At 42.5% G+C, this 20,549-nt stretch overlaps 1 protein-coding gene across 2 annotated transcripts in view; it reads left to right on the top strand.

The window, feature by feature from the left end:
* Positions 1 to 685: 685 nt before the first annotated feature.
* Positions 686 to 20,549, top strand: part of LOC126354344 (monocarboxylate transporter 7-like) — a 147,528-nt gene continuing 127,664 nt past the window's right edge. The window contains exon 1 of one of the 2 annotated variants that reach the window (XM_050003919.1): positions 686 to 795. The gene's annotated coding sequence lies outside the window, so the exon portion shown is untranslated. The remainder of the gene's footprint in view (positions 796 to 20,549) is intronic. The other variant, XM_050003920.1, reaches the window with a different exon arrangement.

Here is a 20,549-nt window from a genome sequence, read left to right as displayed (position 1 = left end):
GGAAGAGGACGTAAATCAAACGGTATATAGATGCCGGTGTTGAAGAAGATGTGTACCACCCGTCCACTACTGGGTGATCGCAACGGCGATCGACGGCGACGGACAGCGGCCAATTGCACTGACGTTTTCAAAACACGTGACGTCACGCCTCGGAGCGGGAGCGCGCGGACACGGAATTTAGCGGCAGTCAGTAGCGAGCCAGTGGGTGTGTTGGACCTTCCATCGAGCTACGGACCCCCTTGAAGATGTCTTCCGCAGTCGGAGACGAAACGTTGGGAATTGACACAGAATTCATCAACCGACCACATCATAACAGCCAGGATAATTATAACGGACTTGAAACAGTTAGCATAATATCCTAGAAGGAGATGATCTCTGTACTGGGAACTGCCCTCATCTCCAGATTCTGCCCTACGTTGCAGACAGATCAAGGAAGACGTGACTTTTTTTTTTCTTCTCAAAGTCATGTTCCAAACATGCGGGTAGTGAGAGGACAGAGTGGCTGCAACTGACTTCCGCTACAGGAGTGGAGGGGAGGTGACGGCGGCGGCGGTCCTTGGTGACGGACAGGCGTCGCGGCTGGAGACGTGGGCCGGCACCCCCGACGGCGGCGTGGCCGGCACGGGGGCGGCGCGTGCGGCGGCGGCCGGCGGACCTTCGCCGTCAGCAGGCGGCCACTTACATAAACGGGGAGCCGCGGCGAGCTCGCAGCCTCCGCATCCCACTGCAGTCAGTGCGGCGGACACGGCACACGCGAGCAGGTCGGCGGACGGCGACCATCCAGACAGCTCACAGGTAGGTGCCGGCGCCCGCCGGCTGGCTGCGCTCTGCGGCCCTCTCCAGCCGGCAGCGACTCGGGCGCATTTTCTCTGCCTGCCACATCATTTAGAACATCTCATGTATCAACACCGTGTTCCACATTTTCCCTCTGTCAGATACCTTCTGTCATACACGGTGAACCATCCAAAATTAGCAGCACATTTATTTCGTGACTGGTTGAAGATGTCGAAACGAGGTTCACAGCATTTGATTGTACACAGAGAGGAACGCATTATTTATTGCATATGTAATCCACTGACCTCTACAATCAAATGATATACTCAAACAGTTATTTTCTCTAACAAGACAATGAAGTTTTTAACAGTATTCGAAAGCTCTTGAAAAAGATAGTATACAGTGATAAAACGCTTCAGAGGGAGTCCCACAGGGTTCAGTTTTGGGTCCGCTCTTATTCCTGAGACATGTGAATGGCATTCCATTTAACATTCAACAAGCAGAATTGGTACTTTAAGCAGGCGATATTAGTGTAATACAAATCCCATTTGGGAGAAAGCACCATAAGAAATTGTTAATGATGATTTTCAAATAATTATTAAGTGGTTCTTTGAAAACGAAATCTCCCTATTTTGCCAAAAAAAAAAAAATCATTACATTCAGTTCTATACAACACATAGAGTCTTGCCAAGCATAAACGAAGCATATGAGCAGGAGTCATCAGTACGGTAGAATGGTCCAGGTTTTTGGGTGTACTGTACATATTGATGAGAGCTTGAACTGGCAGAAGCATATTACTCGGCTTCTCAAACAATGAAGTTCAGCTACTTCTGCTCTATGTATAATTGCTAGCCTTGGAAACAAACTAATCAATCTCATGACGTATTTTCACATTCCTACTGTGTTATATCTTCCTACTAACATTCAGCAAGCAGAAACAATGCTTTGTACAGAAGATATCAGCTTTATAACGAATCCCATTACGCAGAAGGCAACAGAAGAGATTGTTGATGATGTTTAAGAGATTGTTATTGATGTTTTTCAACAAATTATTAAGTGTTTGCCTGAAAGTTGACTCTCTATAATTTATGAACAACAGAGTTCACCATATTCAGCTTCGCAACAAACAGCGTCTAATCAGGAATTGACGAAACGTATGAAAACGAATCAGTAAATAAGGCAGAATGATCCAAATTTTTGGATCTACATACTGATGAAAACTTTATCTTGAAGAAATACATTACGGAGCTTAACAAACGATTAAGTTCATCTACTTTTTCTCTTCGTATTATTGCCAGTCTTGTAAACAAACGAATGAACATCATGGCAGGTATGGACAACATTAGAGGAAAAAAGACCTCTCTCATTTGTTATTGAAGTTGTCAGACGGTCAGAAAGGAGTTCAACATCAATTTTTTTTCATTTGCCCAGTAACATAAAATTCCTGTCCGGTAGAAAAGCAAGTTTTAAATCTAAACTAAAATAATTTCTCCTGGACCATTGGTTCTATTACACGGACGAATTTTTAATTTGTTTTTAAAAGCAGGTCGTCTGAAAATTTAATTAAAAAATCAAAAAATTAAAAATTTAAGTATGTTTTAAGTGTAGTTGCATGAACAGAACTAAGAAATAATGTGTTTAATTATGTTAACACTGACTATGAATACATGTCCTGGAAAGTGGCTCGTTGCACATCAGTTCGATAAAAACATAGTTCAAGTGATCCATGGAACATGAAAATAATTAAATTATTATTATGTAAATTGACTGTGGAGGGGCAGAAAAGAAACGAAAGGGAAGGAACTAATGATATCAGATGAATCGAGACTTCAGGCGGAATCAGCAGTGACGAGTGAAAATATGTGCCGGACCGGGACTCGAATCCGACACTCATTTTTACTCGTCGCTGCCGATTCCGCCTGAAGTCCCGACATGTCCAAAAGAACAGACAACAAGCGCTCCTATAATAAATTATTGTTGCCGTTGAAACCTCACTCAAAAGCATACGAGATACGATCAGAAATCGAAAGGCATGTCGTTCGCAATCGTCTATAGATGTGTAGAGAACGCCAAGTGGTGCTCTCATAGCTGACTCCGTCATATGCAGCAAGAAGACAAGCCAACGCTTCTAAGATAAAACGTGTTTCCTACTGGCCCTACTTTATACGACATACACACACAGAATCAGACGGTCTCCGTAGTCAAATGATTAGCGCCGCTGTCTTCGGTGCTGCAGGAGCCCGGTTCGATTGCCGGTACCTCCTCGGATTATTCTGTGTTAGGTAGGTCTGGAACTGTAACACTCACCCTCGTTGGACAAATGAGGAGCTGCTTGAATAACGGAACAGCGGCATCAGCAGGATTTACCTGCTAGCAATAACTCCTACGGGGTTGGAGACATGCTGATCACATATCCCACTATCACAGATCGTTCCTCGTACTGCCTTGCGGGCAGTCGGTCAGTTCAGTCAGGCCTAATGTCTGATCTGTGCGTTGTGTTTACGTTTAATCTAATCTGAGCATGGTGTTTACGTGTAGATACAGAAACGGTAACGTGTCCTAACTTCTAGGGCAAATGAAGGGAGCTAGAGAAACTATTTCAAATGTGTCTACGTACATTAAAATGACTAGCTTTTTTTGAAAAAGAAGACAATCAAAAGACTTAGTAGAACGATGGAGTCTGGCATGAAAGCTCCGCTTAGCTATGTTAACACCACAATAGGTAATATCGACCTTGCTGTTGTAGCTCATTTCTAGTATAGTTTTGCGACAAATTCCAACCTTGCGATTGCTGTCTAAAAAGCGTCTATTTCAATCAAAATAAAACGAAATGCTTCAACATTTCGGTTGATATAAGAGTTTTTTTTATCTCATTTCCGTCTTAGGAGATGAGCCAGCTTATGTTATATGATATGCTAAAAATTAAATGACATATTCAATCACACACACACACACACACACACACACACATATATATATATATATATATATATATATATATATATATATATATATATATATATATATATACCAGTACATCAATAACTCTGGGCTCTGATAACCGCGCAGTTGAGCGCCCCACAAACCAAACATCTTCATCACCACCACCAATAACTCAATAGAATATTTAAATTGGTTGTAAACACAGATATTTTGTCATGGTGTGTACAGCCGCTAAAAAGTGGTACAAGGTGTTGAGCAACTCATGTTACGCACATCTAGATGTTGTAGGGGGGACTCAGTAGATCAAGTTTTATACAGGAACTCATGTCTGGAAACGTCGTCCAAAGATGCTACAGGGTGTCCAAATTTAGGCGCCGACGCCTGTAAACGTTTTTATATCCAGGGTGGTTCCATGACGATCTTACAAACTTTCAAGGATCATGGAAACGAATAAAAGTATCAATTTGAGATAAGGTTCCCCGTTTCGGAAACGAACGAGTCGAAAGTTACAAGCGAAAATCATTCTGATACCTCTGACAGTGGAATACAATTAACCAATACCGTTTTTGCTAAGAATGTAGTGCATCCAACTTTCAGAGGTGGCAATATGGGCCAAGACAAGAAAAAAGTGTAGTACACATAGGCTCAAAAATGCATGCCTGGGCCGCGCGGGGTAGCTGCGCGGTCTCGGGCGCCTTGCCACGATTTGCCCTCCCCCCTCCCTCCCCGTCGGAGGTGTGTGTGTGTTGTCCTCATCATAAGTTGGTTTAAGTTAGATTAAGTAGTATGTTAGCTTAGGGACCGGTGATCTCAGCAGTTTGGTCGCATAGGAACTTTCCACCACCACCATGCATACCTGGAGGGCTGCGAGCATTGTTCATCTGAGCTAGTGTGGAATACGTCCCTTTTATTGAACAAGTGCTCATAGTTCTTCCACTTCTGAAAGTTGAATACCGTACATTCTTAGCAACAACAGTACCGGTAAATGTATTCCACTGTCAGAGGTATCAGTATGATTTCCGCTTGCAACTTTTAACTCGTTCGTTTTCGAAACAGGGACCTTTACATTCAAACTGATACATTTATCCGTCTTTGTCAGCCTTTAAACTTTGTAATGTCATCACGGAATCTGTACTTACATACGTTTACAGGCGCCGGCTCCTGTAGCTCGGACGCTTTGTAAAGTCGCTGTATGACATGGATTCCTATTTAAGACTTGATCTGCTGTGTCCCCTCTACAGCTCCTAGAAGTGTGTAACATGAATTGCGACACACCCTGCATATACGCGTCTACAGTGACACATTATGTGTTCTGAGTAGCGTCTTCAGTCTGGTGTGGCCGAGCGGTTCTAGACGCTACAGTCTGGAACCGCGACCGCTACGGTCGCAGGTTAGAATCCTGCCTCGGTCATGGATGTGTGTGACGTCCTTAGGTTAGTTAGGTTTAAGTAGTTCTAAGTTCTAGGCGACTGATGATCTCAGCAGTTAAGTCCCGTACTGCTCAGAGTCATTTGAACCATTTGAAGTTGTAGCTCTAAACACTCCTGGAAATTGTTTGTGGCCTGGTACCGCAGTGAACAGCTGAAAATGGTATGGTCTGTTTGCCTCTCAACACCACAGTTACATAGGAGTGAGTCGGTTACTTGTAGCCGATAGAAGAGTTAACTAAGTTAAAGATGCAACAAAATTACGCCCACACCCGTCCCCCTCTGCCCTCCCACGGTGTACTATCAAATGCCGAAAATTTCGATTCCATAACTTGAACGGATTACGAAATAAAAGCGTTGCTAGTCTTATGTGATTCGCTATGTATTAGTCTACCGTCTACTTGTAGTAGCCTCATACAAATGGTGACTCACAACCTATTTCAACGCTACCTGTGGCCAAGAATAATTCCACGGGCTATTGAAAATTGTTTCTTCACCAAAATATTTTATGTTAGTATGTGTGTATCCGCAAAATGTTTTATAAATAACACCATCTGCAGCTTTAGACATGTTTAACAGCAATATTTACTGCAGTGTCATTCCATATTCAGGTGCAGGGCTATCAATTACACATTATTTTGCACGACTGCATAGGTCACAAGTATGGTATTTTTGTTGTTTTGTGTGTCAATGAGGTTAGGTGGCGAAATTTTCCCCAGAAACTTACACTGGGCAACGATATAACTTTTTTTTATTCAAACATGCAATAATGAAGTATAAATGTTTCGTCTGTAAACGATGGCATTGCTGAAAAATGTTGATCATTCAGTTCCATTTGGTACATTGATGTGGGCGGTACAGATACACGTAAAGACAATTATGGGAGTGTCACATGAATTTCCTAATACGAAAAACATCTAATTGTTCAGTTCTTCGCTTCAGTGCACAAAATAATTGAGTTTCAGACGCAAAGATCTTAACGTCAGAATACATGCCCGATATCCATATTCCGTCACCTCCTTGTGAACGTTTTACTAATAGAAAAGCAGAATAAACGACGAAGACCTGATATGGAAACCTGAGCTACTGTAATGTATATTACGTAATATGTTTGAAAGTCCGTTCCAGGTCCGCCGCCGATACGATAACAAAATTTAATCATAATGTTTTTTCTGTTATACTACTTTCCCGGCTTTCATACAGCGTGTTCGAAAGGCTCACGTTTGTCTGTGCTGTTAGTTCCGGTCAGTCAGTCTCCACAATGAGTCCACACTAGTAGAAAGTCTAATCTGTTGCGCAGTGTTTAGTAGCAGATCACAGACAACTCCTCAGTGATCCACATAACAATATGGCGTCGATTGAAATCTACCACGCCCCTACTCAATGATCAATTTGTTACACTTTCCATTTTCGAGTCGAACGACGAAATTATTAGTAACGCTGATTTCGGTATGATATTGTGGATACTGCAATCAAAGCAATTACGTTCCCTTCAGTAATATTTCTGCACCATTTGAAATGAGTTTGAGAGTGTATCATGTGACCCAAAAAAGCGTTCTTGTATTTGGCCCTACGGGTAGTTCCAAAATTCAGTTTAGTTACTTATATTTCAATTTCCGTAAAGCACAGCTTTTATTTTTTACGACCTTTCATATTACATTAATCTGGCGCCGTTCGTGAATAGTGGAATAAAGCAAACCTATAAAGCAATGGACAAGTGTGGAATGAAGGAAACTTTTCTATCAAACTTCTTGTTTGATCAACATGGCGTATTTTCTGTTACTCTTGACATTTCAGGCAGAAATGTCCCAACTGTAATGGAATTCTGAATTGTGCTTTTGAACTTCTTCTGCAAAGGTTTGTATTCCGCAAAAGTGCAGATCACCAGAAAAGGTCTAGAGTGTCAAAAAATCTCATTTTTAAAAAATCACACATCCCGCAATAGGTAAAAAATTCAGGTCGCAACAAGTAAATAATATTGTATTGTTGTGGAACTATAATACGTCGTTCAGTATCATCATCCAGTTGCTTTAAATGCAGTTCTTGGTCATAAATATACATAGCAGTACGTTTGTGTTCAAAACTAAACGCACAGAGTAACTTAGTTTATATTATTAGCACAAACGAGGAGCAACGTTTCAAAACGCATAATGTCACAGGAAGTAAAATTTTCAGAAGCGAGAAACATACCGTAAAAATATTTGTTTATTTTTTTTAAATTTTTAACAAAAGACTCAGACACAGCTGTTGATTAAATTGTGTTTATTACATAGTATTTTTTTTATTTTTTTCAGGATGAGAGGACTTTTGTGAATTTGTTTCAGTTGGATTAAGACGAGGAATAATTTTATTATTTGCATCTGAAATTTTATTCTTTGTGAACTAACTGCAGTTTGTTGTATTGACATTTTGATTTTTTCTTCATTCGTCATCTCGTTACACAATTCCTCTCCAACTGTCACACATCCATTATGCTCTCTATCTTAACAGCAACAAAAATGGTTGAAATGGCTCTGAGCACTACGGGACTGAAAATCTGAAGTCATCAGTACCCTACAACTTAGAACTACTTAAACCGAACTAACCTTAGGACATCACACACATCCATGCCCGAAGCAGGTTTCGAACCTGCGACCGTAGCGGTCACGCGGTTCCAGACTGAAACGCCTAGAACCGCTCGGCCACATCGGCCGGCTCCGTCTTAACAGAACAAAGTTTTTACGTTTGACTTATGTATTTATGACAGTCAGAATGAAAAAAAGAAACATACGCAACAATGCACCAATACCGAAATCGAATACCAATTAGTCATTCTTAGTGAAAAGGTTTCACTTCAGTCCACCAGTCTTACATTGTAGCCAACATTGCTCAATAAAACAAAAACTGATGGTCTTCATGCAAGTTGGTTCAGTCATACTGGAGCACAAAATGCTATCTGTTGCAGTTGCTAATTTTAAAGCTCCTATTGCAGGCGTGAAACGGGTTTTGACGGGATCTAATTGTAGGAGTATGTAGACCGGGTAAGAAAGTACACGATTTCATATCACTCTCCGTTTTATCCACCAATGAATATTACGCGCTTTAAAAAGTTGAACAGTCTGTTAAGCAACGTCGCCGGTGGTACCGTTGCAGGAAGCGAATCTGAGGGTCGACCAGCTGCACCGCCCTGGCTTCAAACCTTGCCCCTGAAAAAGCCGAGTTCAAGGTCCTCGCAGAAACTCCCGTCCCTCAGCCGTTTTAAGAGCCCACTGGCAAGCGCTACGCCAGCATGAGACCTTCCACACCCTCGTGTCGTAAAGCAAGACACCGCCATGGCTGGGAAGGACTGTAGCAACCTACAACCTCGCCGAAGATCCTTGTTACCAATATTCGTTTGGTCACAAGTCACACCTCACTTATTCTATGCAGGAACTGGCTTAGTTTTCTGTATGGGAAAATAATAAGATGGTAATCAACATTTTGAGACACGTCTCTGATCAGTTACTTTCACTTGTAAACAGCAGTAAATGAAACCTTTAGATCAAGACAAATTAGAATTTTTCCGTTTACTTGTGTCCACAGTCCTGCAATCTCTATACGAGTGTATAAAAACTGAGCCTGCGTATGATTGTGTCCGCAGAAGTAGTCAGTCGATTGGCCTCAAATTTTAACACAACGTTGCGTTCAAATATGCATGTGTTATTATGTACCTACGGAACTCCATGGCGTATATAAAAATGTATGTAAAAATATAGTGGGGTTAAGATGTTAGCAAAAATCTCATGCTCGTGTGTTCAAAACCTTAAATATCACCGACTGCTTTGAAATTTTGAAACAACACTTCATGCGAATACTCGCGTGTTTTATATACACCTCTTATTTAATATATGTAATGTATAAATAAATATTTGATATTTAAAGGGGAAATTATGTTACTATAAATCTTAAAAAGTACTTGACCTATTTACTTCAAATTTTTACACGTTATATATACGTGACCGATATAATGTGTGTGTAATCAGTTTATATATAATCTCCAGACGTTTATTAGATTAACGCGTCAAATTTTTTAACTGATTACACACACACACAGTATATACATATATTGAAACGTTGTTAAAAATACTCTCGTAAATTCTTAACGATTTTCTTCAAATGTTAAACGCACTCTATTAAACAGTCAGGCACACATAGACTACATAACTGTCGAAACAACAATCTACAGGTTTTCTGTTAAAAGCTACTGGTGCGCTCTGCTGTAAAAATGTGCTGTTACTGTAAAGTTTGCTTTGTCGCAGGAAATTATAACTACGATAGTGGGTCACTTCAACCATTACACAAATTGTTACTCCCACATACACTGTTTCCCATTATATATTAAACATAAATTTTACACACAATAGTGCACTGTTTTGTTGTCTTCTTCGTGGACAATAGGAAAGTTTCGTTTTTGGCTTATCGGCTTATTATTAGAATGCCACTATAGAATCTGAATTTACACTGCCAGTACACAAGGTTCGTGGTAAGAGGAGTGAGGGATGGGGGAGAGATGGAGTAAATACACACAGAGAGCGGAAAGGACAAGATGGGCAGAGGGATGGAACTCAAGGAGATGGAGAGTGTGGAGGAGAAGATGGATGGAGAGGGGAGGAGGTGATGGTCAGGGAGGGGGGAAGGTCGAGACGGGCCTGAACTATTATTGCACGTATTTGTTCACAGTCGCAATTTCAGCCTATTATACCAATCTTAATTGACAGAAGTAAAGTAGAGATAAAGCCTGTGGCGTCAGTACCTGACCGCAGCGTGGGCGCGACTGCACAGAGTAGCCTTTGTATTCGCCGGGGCACTTGCACAGGGCAGGGTGCGGGGCCATCGCTCTCGTCGGCTTTTACCGCTGGGGATAATCCATGGCACACATTTTGACAGCAGGCTCAGAGCACCTGAGGCCGTGTTGAGAGGACTGGGACAAGGAAAAATCCCCTGCCTCCCCTCTATCCGGGATCAAACAGAGACGTCCACGTCTGAAGCCTAGCGCTCTATCCCCTAGGCTACCATGGTCACCAAGTGATAGCTAGAACAACACAACTCGCTTAAAAACCAAATTTAAGAATAAATATCATTCTCAGTTTTTCCGTGTAAAAGCAAAGTTATTGTTTTGAAAAATTAAACGTCATCCTACCTCACTATGAAGGACGTTAATGTATAAATATCGTTCCTTTTACGACAACTCTGTCCCTGGGACTGCCATGTTTCCATATCCCGTATGATGCGTATCTGTATTGTGGCCGAAGTGTGTAGCGTATACAGGGTGTTGCAAAAGTGTTCGGCCAGACTTTCAGGAAACATTCCTCACACACAAAGAAAGAAAATATGTTATGTGGACATGTCTCCGGAAACGCTTACTTTCCATGTTAGAGCTGATTTTATTACCTCTCTTCAAATCACATTAATCATGGAATGGAAACACACAGCAACAGAACGTACCAGCATGACTTCAAACACTTTGTTACAGGAAATGTTCAAAATGTCCTCCGTTAGCGAGGATACATGTATCCACCCTCCGTCGCATGGAATCCCTGATGCGCTGATGCAGCCCTGGAGAATGGCGTATTGTATCACAGCCGTCCACAATACGAGCACGAAGAGTTTCTACATTTGGTACCGGGGTTGCGTATACAGGAGCTTTCAAATGCCCCCATAAATAAAAGTCAAGAGGGTTGAGATCAGGAGAGCGTGAAGGCCATGTAATTGGTCCGCCTCTACCAATCCATCGGTCACCGAATCTGTTGTTGAGAAGCGTACGAACACTTCGACTGAAATGTGTAGGAGCTCCATCGCGCATGAACCACATGTTGTTTCGTACTTGTCAAGGCACATATTCTAGCAGCACAGGTAGAGTATCCCGTATGAAATCATGATAACGTGCTCCATTGAGCGTAGGTGGAAGAAACTAAAATGAGCTCTAACATGGAAATTAAGCGTTTCCGGACACATGCCCACATAACATTTTTTCTTTATTTGTGTCTGAGGAATGTTTCCTGAAAGTTTGTGCGTACCTTTTTGTAACACCCTGTAAATATTGATGGAGCCGTTAGTTTTAAGACAGAAACAAGTAGCGTGTAACTTCAAAATATTTGAAAACTTATAAACAAAACTCAAAATACAGAAGAATTTTTAATATCTATGGAATATTCCGCCCGTTCTTGGAGGAACATACGCATATTAATAACCTGAATACAAATTATTAATTTTTAGTTTAATGAAGTTCAAAGCAGGATACTTATTATACGCATTGTTCCCAGTCACATACACATCGGTTGCATTGAAAGAATTGCCTTATACAATAAACTGAATTTTGCGTCGGTGCTTGGCAGAAGATGATTAAAATATTAAGAAAACGGTTCCAAACTTCCTAATGTTCTGCAAAATTACGTTTATTCGGTTACGAATCGGCTTTCGGCTTCTTAGCCAATATTCAGGTGACTAAGGTCGCAAACATAGATAGAATGATTTGAGGCTTACAATGATAATGTTTACACAGAAGATGCAAAAATGATTATATGTGGGGTGTTTATGTAAGAAAGTATAACATTGTTTTTGTCACACGGAAATAATTACATGAACTAAAAAAGGAAAGTTTTTGCAGAAACACGTTTAAGGACTGACGAAAAACAAATTTTAATTTGTAATTTCAATCTGTTATTTGCAAATAAAATTGGATTAAAAAGAAGGGAAAAGGGAAACTGAGTTTGATCATTTCATACTAAGCTGGTATTCTCTTTCATTTGTTTCTTGATTTCCATCAGGGTCATCTTTTTATTTTTCTTTACAGAATATAGTACTTCACGTTCTACATCGCATGAGTGGTCTCGGATATTAGATGGTGGGCGAAGGTTTAATCTTTCTCTCTTTCTTAACCTTTGGATTCTCTCATTTTCTGATAATCTAACTGCCACAGCTCCACCTGACTGACCAATATACAAATTTCCAAAGTGCTTGCAAGTAATTTTGTATAGACTACTCAGTTTCAAAGGTTACAGTTTATCTTTACTATTAAATAAAACTTCAGATCGGTTGTTGTTATTGTAAACAGCAGGTATGTAGTTGCAATACTTGAACGTTTTATCGAAGTTATGGTTCAAATGGCTGTGAGCACTATGGGACTTAACAGCTATGGTCATCAGTCCCTATCGAGGTTATCAAAAATTTTGCAACTAGAGAGGCTGCACCAATTTTTGTATAAGTACGGGCTGCTTCCTGTTGGTCAGCATACAGTAGTGGTATAATTTTACGCTTTTTTCAGTATATTATCCATTTGGGCAGAGCTGCAGCCATTACTCGAAGCGATATGTTTGATGGTCTGTAGTTCTGCTCGAAAGGGAGAGTCAGATAATGAACCAGATATTGTCTTATATTTCTTTTTAAAAGTTTTTTTTCCTTTTCCCTTAATACATAAAAGCAAGAAAAGAGTTTCGAGGGAGTATGATCCACACAGTTCCGAACCCAAGATGCTCGTAACGCAGACGAGAGAAGATGATTTATTTTCGGTTGTTTTTGTTACTGGCAAATGTAGCTTCAAGAAACAGTTCCTATATTATACCTAAGTCAGTCTGAACCCAATATTTTTCGTAGGAGCGCCAGCTCATCACGGTGGGCCACAGAGCTTCTGGAAGACAAGTTTGGAAGAGTGGGAGAGAAATATGGGCAGAGAGAACTGTTTTCTTCGGATGTCACAGATGGAAAAGAATTGCCTCCGAAACTTATGGGCCCTGGTTCGGGTCCCTATGCGGCACTTAGTTTTAAACTGTCTCAAATATTCATTACAGCGTACACTCTGCTGTACCGAAAATGTTATAAGCTGCTGATGACACTGTATCTTCAGTTTTCTGAATAACGTGGGGTTACATAGAGCACGCGTGAAGATCCCCTCAGCAGTTTGTCGTTTAAATGTGATAGACTGCTTTCAATGTACTACGAGATTCAGATGTAATAGTTAGTTTGCTCCATGAGTTCAGATGTACGGTGCATGTCAATCCTTTCCCGTATCAGAAGGAATATACACAGTCCACTAAACAAACAAATAAAAGACTTTTTACTATTTGATGGTGATAGAATGGTCGCGCAAAGCTGGCCAGTGTGGCCGAGCGGTTCTAGGCGCTTCAGTCTGGAACCGCGTGACCGCTATGGTCGCAGGTTCGAATCCTGTCTCCGGCATGGATGTATGTGATGTCCTTAGGTTAGTTAGGTTTAAGTAGTTCTATGTTCTAGGGGAATGATGACCTCAGCTGTGCTCCGAGCCATTTGAACCTTTTTTATTGATAAGACAAGTATAGTTAGTTACAGAGGAAAGTTTTCGTTTCTCGTGTTCGTACTCTATTTGCCACGGGTATATTTATCGACTGTTGCTTTTGTTTTGAATTTGTTCATTATTTTACGTAATCGAATTATCAACTGTGTGACTCTTTGTCCAGTTCATAAATGCTGAATACACCGATATTGTGTTTGTGTATGGGTTTCGAAACACTGCTACTGCTTGTTGTTAGTGCGGTAGACGGTCTCCTAACCACAGGGGTTTGCTAACCGCAGAGTACCAGATTCGAAAGTGTTTATTCATGTTTTCACCACACATAATCTAAATCTAGCGTTCACTGGATGGCGGTAGGATCCCCGGACAAGGCTGCTGTAATTATTTTTTGCGTATAGGATGGCTGATAGACTGAGTCTACAAAGAAAAAGTAGACAACAGAGACTAACTGATCGTTCAGGGGAACGTATAGTTCCGCCCTCACAAAAGAACGTCCAAACGACCTCAGAAGAGCGGCTGGTTGCGTTGTCAAGAGACTTCAAAAGTACGTTGAAGTCGGAAGCGGAACTTATGAAATTGGGCATATTGATCCGCGTGTGGTGGGTGATCCGTGACCATGGTAACCGAAGAGGCGCCGTATCGACGATTTATATCACATGCAATGAAAGCTAAGTCATCACGCGGCAGAAAATGGTGTTGAGTGATCGTGGCACACGGACAATGAAGAAGACTGTGGCGAAAGCTAAGTGGACGACTGCATTGCAGAACTGAATGTCTCCCTTAAGAACCCAGACAGCTCGAAAAAACAAGACGAAGGGAGTTCCGTAAGCAGGGAATTACAGGACGAGCCGGAATACCAAAACACTTGCCAGTGATACAAACACACTTAACAGGAAAATGTGGTGCACAAGGCATAAAACGTGCACTGTGAAGCAATGAGTGAATGGCACTGGGTCAGATGAGTCTTGTTTCGCATTGTGTGCAACTTCTGGCGCCCCGTGAGTGAAACACGGCGGGCGTTCGGTGGTGATTCGAGCAGCCATATTCAATGAGCCTCTGCAAGGTGCCATTACTGCCAAGGATTACGCGACCATTTTGACTGATCAACTCCATCTCGTGGTACAATGTTTGTTTCCCAGTGGTGACGCTGTGTTCCAAGACGGCAGGGCCTCTATTCAGACACATCGCATCGACCACAATTGGTTTCGTTAGCACGAGGAAGAATTGACGGACCTGCCCCGGCCATCAAAGTCACCAGATCTCAATAAACGAAATTTTTCGGTCTGTTTTTGAGACAAATGTGAGTGATCGCTGTCTACTTCCGTCATGTTTATCTGAACTTGCCACTATTGTGCAGGAAGAATGGTATACGGTTTCACTGAAAACCTTACAGGGCCTGTGTTTATCCATTTCGAGATGACTGGAGGCTGTTTTGAAAGGCAAAGGTTTCACTGCAGCGTTTCAAGCACGGTTATGTGTTGCGTTTTTGTATTTTTGTCCATCCTTGTATTAGCGGAAAGAAACGCTGTTCGCACTTCAGTGAAGCCGGTGGTGTAAGTCTTGATTCTCTCCTAGCGTTTAACCCGTCGCAGTTCTCTTCATCTGGCAATCTGTATTTATTTATCTTTATAGCCGGACGCCGTCCTGCCACCACAGTCGCCATTTAACATAAGAGAGGAAAGTCACTGCGCCATCTATCTGTGAATATTGTAAACTTTGTTTTGTGTGTTATCGTACTTGAAGTGCTTATGTATTGTATTTTCCTTGGCGAAGGCTGGTGATCAGGACCTCATTTCCGGAACGAGCGTAAAAAACAGCCTGAAAACCGCCTCAAGCTGGCCTCCTACTACCCAACGGTCATCAGCCTCCCCCCTCCTATTCCCCCCCCTCCCCCCCCCCCCCCACCCCGCACACACACACCCGCGAGGATTTGATCCTTGTCTTTTTTACTTCCGCAAACAGCTTATTTGATATGTCAGACTAGCACTGGTTAAGGCATTACATCTCTGCATGCTTCTTCTTATGTAGGGCCAAAAGGCAAAACAGTAGGTCTGGCTGGTGGGCATAAAAGAATTTCCCACTCCTAGTCGTGTTTCATCTCTCCGCAGCCCTGTTTCATTTGCTTTCTTATTTGTTACATATCCACCCCAGTCCAAAAATGATTCAAATGGCTCTGAGCACTATGAGACTTAACAACTGAGGTCATCAGTCCCCTAGAAATTAGAACTACTTAAACCTAACTAACCTAAGGACATCACACACATCTATTCCATACCCGAGGCAGGATTCTAACCTGCGACCGTAGCGGTCGCGCGGTTCCAGACTGAAGCGCTTAGAACCGCTCGGACACTTCGGCCGGCTCCACCCCAGTCTTGGCTGGCATTGTCAACCGTCTCAAAGTTCTCAATGAAGGAAAAGCTGCCGTCAGATTTACGTGCTCGCCGGAGGTTCAGCAAATATGTGAACATGAGCACCTCGCGTGCTGCCCATCGCACGAGTTGCTGCACGTCGCGGTGCGTTGCCATTGTGCGGGAACAATGCCACAGGTGCCGTCCCCGTTACTGGCACGACACGAGAGCCTACCACAAACAGCACTGCAGGACAGTGCTTGGCGCCGGCCAGTCCATTCCAGGGCGTAAAACCTGTTTCCTGTTTTAATCGAAGGCCACATCGCGTGTTAGCTCGCACAGGTTTACGAGAAATAATGACCGAGCGACGACCTGCCGTCAGAACGCTAAACTAATGTGTGCCCTAGCACATCTACGTCCGTGAGGCCTTCATCAACTACTAGAGCAGGAATATTAATGAATACCAACGGCAAAGAGGTGGGGTCTCAAACTAGGAGGAGGTGTATCAGCAAGTCCCATTCCTTCAACTTGCGGCCTCCCAGTGCTATTCGTGTCGTACAGCACATCACATTTCTCAAGACCATCGACAGCGGCTACCTCAACCTACATCTCCTCGGCTACAGCTAAATTCAAACTGTTGTGCCGGACAGGGAGTACGAGTGCGGAGCGATTTAAAGTGAAATGACCACATAAAATTAGTCACTGGAAAGACAGATGACAGAAATTGTCCACCCACGAAGAACGCAGCTGACAAAGTCCTCATGTGACCGGAGACCCCTCTACCCCAGCCCCCCCCCCCCCTCTCTCTCTCTCTCTCTCTCTCTCTCTCTCTCTCTTTGCGCCCTACAGATTTTATCTCCTACAACTCGCTCTAGTACCATGTGAGTTATTCCCCGATTTCTTAACACAGGTCCCGTCATCCTGTCGCCTCTTCTAGTCACTGGTCTCTATATGTTCCTATCTACGCCGATTCTGTGGAGAACATCTTCATTTTTTATCAGTCCACCTGATTTTCAACACTCTTCTAAAGCACCACATCCCAAATGCTTCGATTCTCTTCTTTTTCGGTTTTCTCGCCGTCCATAATTCAGTACCTAACAGTGCTGTGCATCAAACTTACATTCTCAAAAATTTTCTCCTAGTATTAAGGCTGATGTTTGATACTATCAGACTGTATAATTATTCTCATTACTGTGGTGTCACCGCCAGACACCAGACTTGCTAGGTGGTAGCCTTTAAATCGTCCGCGGTTCGGCAGTATAGGTCGGACCCGCGTGTCGCCACTATCAGTGATGGCAGACCGAGCGCCGCCACACGGCAGGTCTAGTCTAGAGAGACTCCCTAGCACTCGCCCCAGTTGTACAGCCGACTTTGCTAGCGATGGTTCACTGACTACATACGCTCTCATTTGCAGAGACGACAGTTTAGCATAGCCTTCAGCTACGTCATTTGCTACGACCTAGCAAGGCGCCTTATTCAGTTACTATGTATCCTGAACAGATAATGTTGTGAATCATTTACCGTCAAGAGCGACGTTAATCATTAATGGATTAAAGTTAAGTATCTAACTAACTGAATTCTAATTCCTGGTCATGTTCCAGACCTCACGTCAGTATAGTTCTTTCCTCCTCACGCCATCCTGTGTGAGCTAAAACGCGTCCATTTCGACCTCCTCTAGTAACACGGTGTTGGCTCTTCTGCCAACACTACTCGCTATATCACCTTCACTATATTACTTGATACATATAAGCTTTACCTTCCATTTTACCGACAATTACGTTTTCTTTGTCTGTGTATGATCCGTTCTCCAGTTTGATGAATATCAATACCTAGTTCACTTCAGTGAAATCCTTAGTATAAAACTCCTCAGCGTCGCAGTCATCTTACCCACTGGGTTTAGAAATGTCGGTAGCTAAATACTTGGTCGCCAGACCGCCGCATTGGCGACAGCTTGTGGCCCACAACCGGTTAGTGGTCGCCCATTATTCCGTAATAACGGTGCATGTGCTGGTTCCTCCAACATCAAAAAGTGGAAGCCTGCTATACTTAGTACCAGGCACTGCCGAAAAATAACTGTGGCGTACAAAGGTTGTTCCTCCGTTAGTGGAAGGAATTCCTTTTCCTGTATTAGTAGAAGACTGGCTGTTATCCTGACCAGCACATGTGTGGGCGGCCTGACAGCTTTAGCGGCGTTCTTCAGGCAGTGCGCGGTACTCCGGGCGCAATACGCGTCAGCAACGACATTGCTCGCGTTAGTAATGAACTGGCCGCGGCGAATTATTATGTTTAGACGTAAAAATGCTGCTTTATTAGGTTGTTCATCTCAAGCATTGCCTAGAAGTCGAGGTTCAAAGTTTAACTCTCCTGTTGAACACCAAACGTGAAAGCCAGCCGACAAACAGCGCCTTAAACGAACCACTAAAAGAGACAGACTAGAAGCTGACCGTACTGCAATCGACACAAGGCACTTTTTTTTTCTTATATTACATGAAACATTTGTATCTCTACAACGGATAACTTTTCTTCGGAAAGCAACTGTAATAATAAAGGAAACCATACGATTATGCGTTGTACTTTGCACTCTACATAGAACAGACGAAAGAACTTGCTCCTCTTCTAGCTGCAGTGTTGCCTAGATCGCTGGGGGAGCGAACGTTCCCAGTGGTTGGAAAAATACGCGGGTAATTCCTGTTTTGAAGAAGGTTCGTCGAACAGACACACACAGAACTACAGCCCTGTACCAGTGACATTGGTCTGCTGTAGATTGTTGGATTTATGCTCGTGTGTTATGATATTCTTGGGGACCGAAGACCTCCTTACTACAAATCAACATCGCTTCCGAAAACCACGATCATGTGAAATCCATTTCTCTCTGTTCCGCAAAGGATTTAGTACCAACCTCAAGGTTGATGCTGCGTTCCTTGACATCTAGAATGCAGTTCCGCGATGCCAGCAAGCGAACAAAATATCGAGCGTACGAAATGTCAGGGCAGATGTATGGGTGGACTGACGAGTTTCTACCAAACATAATACAACATGGCATTCTTAACCGAGAGAAACCTTGAGATGTAACTGTAAGTACGGGCGTACATCAAAGAAATATTATTAGACCATTAATTTCCGCAATATACATACGACATGGTGGATAACGTCCGAAATTCCACGAGACTTTTGGTGGATGATAATGTTATACAAAGAGAAGTCACAACGCTAGTTTTAGGGAAATGCAGGAGGACCATCAGAGAATCAGAGCTTGGTGCAGGGATTGGCAGTTAACCATTAACTCGTTGTTGTTGTGGTCTTCAGTCCAGAGACTGGTTTGATGCAGCTATTCATGCTACTCTATCCTGTGCAAGCTTCTTCATCTCCCAATACCTACTGCAACCTACATCCTTCTGAATCTGTTTAGTGTATTCATCTTTTGGTCTCTCTCTACGATGTTTACCATCCACGCTGCCCTCCAATACTAAACTGGTGATCCCTTGATGCCTCAGAATATGCCCTACCATCCGATCCCTTCTTGTAGTCAAGTTGGGCCACAAAGTTCTCTTCTCTCCAATTCTATTCAATACCACTTCATTAGTTGTGTGATCTACCTATCTAATCTTCAGAATTCTTCTGTAGCACCACATTTCGATAGCTTCTATTCTCTTCTTGTCTAAACTGTTTATTGTCCACGTTTCACTACCATAGATAAAGAAATGTATTGCGGATCACTAGGCGGAAAGATCTATTGTTGTGTGATCACACATTTGTAAAACAACCACTGAAAGGAACAGTCACTGAAAACTGTAAAATCCGTTAAATGTCTAGGAGTGATTTGAAGTGACATGACCACATAAAACTAATCACAGATATGACAGATAGCTGACTGAGAATCATTAGAAGAATCTTTAGGAAGAGTAGTCCATTCAAGAAGAAAGTAGCTCATACAACCCTCATTCGACCAATACGTGTAAATTACTCGTTAGTTTGGGATCCATACCAGATTGGGTAGAAAGAAGCAGTAGATAAGATCCAAAGAAGAACAACGCTTTCTGTCACAGGTTCGTTCAGTAAGCGGGAAATCATTACGAAGCTGGTCACCCAATTCCATTGCCAGACGCTACAAGCGAGGCGTTGTGCATCACAGTTGTCCCTCTAGAGACAACATTGTGGTTACAGGTAGTCTGCAAAAACCAATTACAGATGTTGTCCACAGATGCATCGAGTATACAGATGGTGTTAACTTAAGGCCTGAAGATGCTGCACTGAAGCACCGAAACTGGTAGCCACACAACAAATGACATCATAAGGACAGCTGTAGGTGTTTCATTTTCTTACGTAAGTGAACGACCGAAGTCCCCCAGACCTCTAATCACAAGGATGAACATACAAATAGTAAGGATCCCAGACTTGCGAACAACAGTATTCAAGAATCAGTGGGACAAGTGTTCCATCTTTGGTGGATGAATTACACTTTCTTAACATTCTCCCAAAGAATCGAAGATTAGCGTTTGTTTTTCCTTCAGTTAACTTCATATGAGGCTTGCTTAATTCGGTTACTCCTAGCAGTACTGACGGAAGAAAGTTGAGAAGAAGTTGTGGGACGTAAAGACAAGTTGGTAGGCGTGTCTCTACATCTGAAAGAAGATGTCTGTTCAGGTTTCGAGCCATTCGCTTAAGGGTGGCGCTAGTAGCGCTGTCATGATGATGCGTTAGTTACGTTTTAGACTGGACGTGGTGAGCTGATTATAGTGAAGATTGTCTTTAAGGCGACAAATAAGCCTTTAT

Source organism: Schistocerca gregaria, chromosome 3 (genome assembly GCF_023897955.1).
Source record: "Schistocerca gregaria isolate iqSchGreg1 chromosome 3, iqSchGreg1.2, whole genome shotgun sequence".
Taxonomy (NCBI): Eukaryota; Metazoa; Arthropoda; class Insecta; order Orthoptera; family Acrididae; genus Schistocerca; species Schistocerca gregaria.
This window is presented reverse-complemented; position numbering and strand designations above follow the sequence as displayed.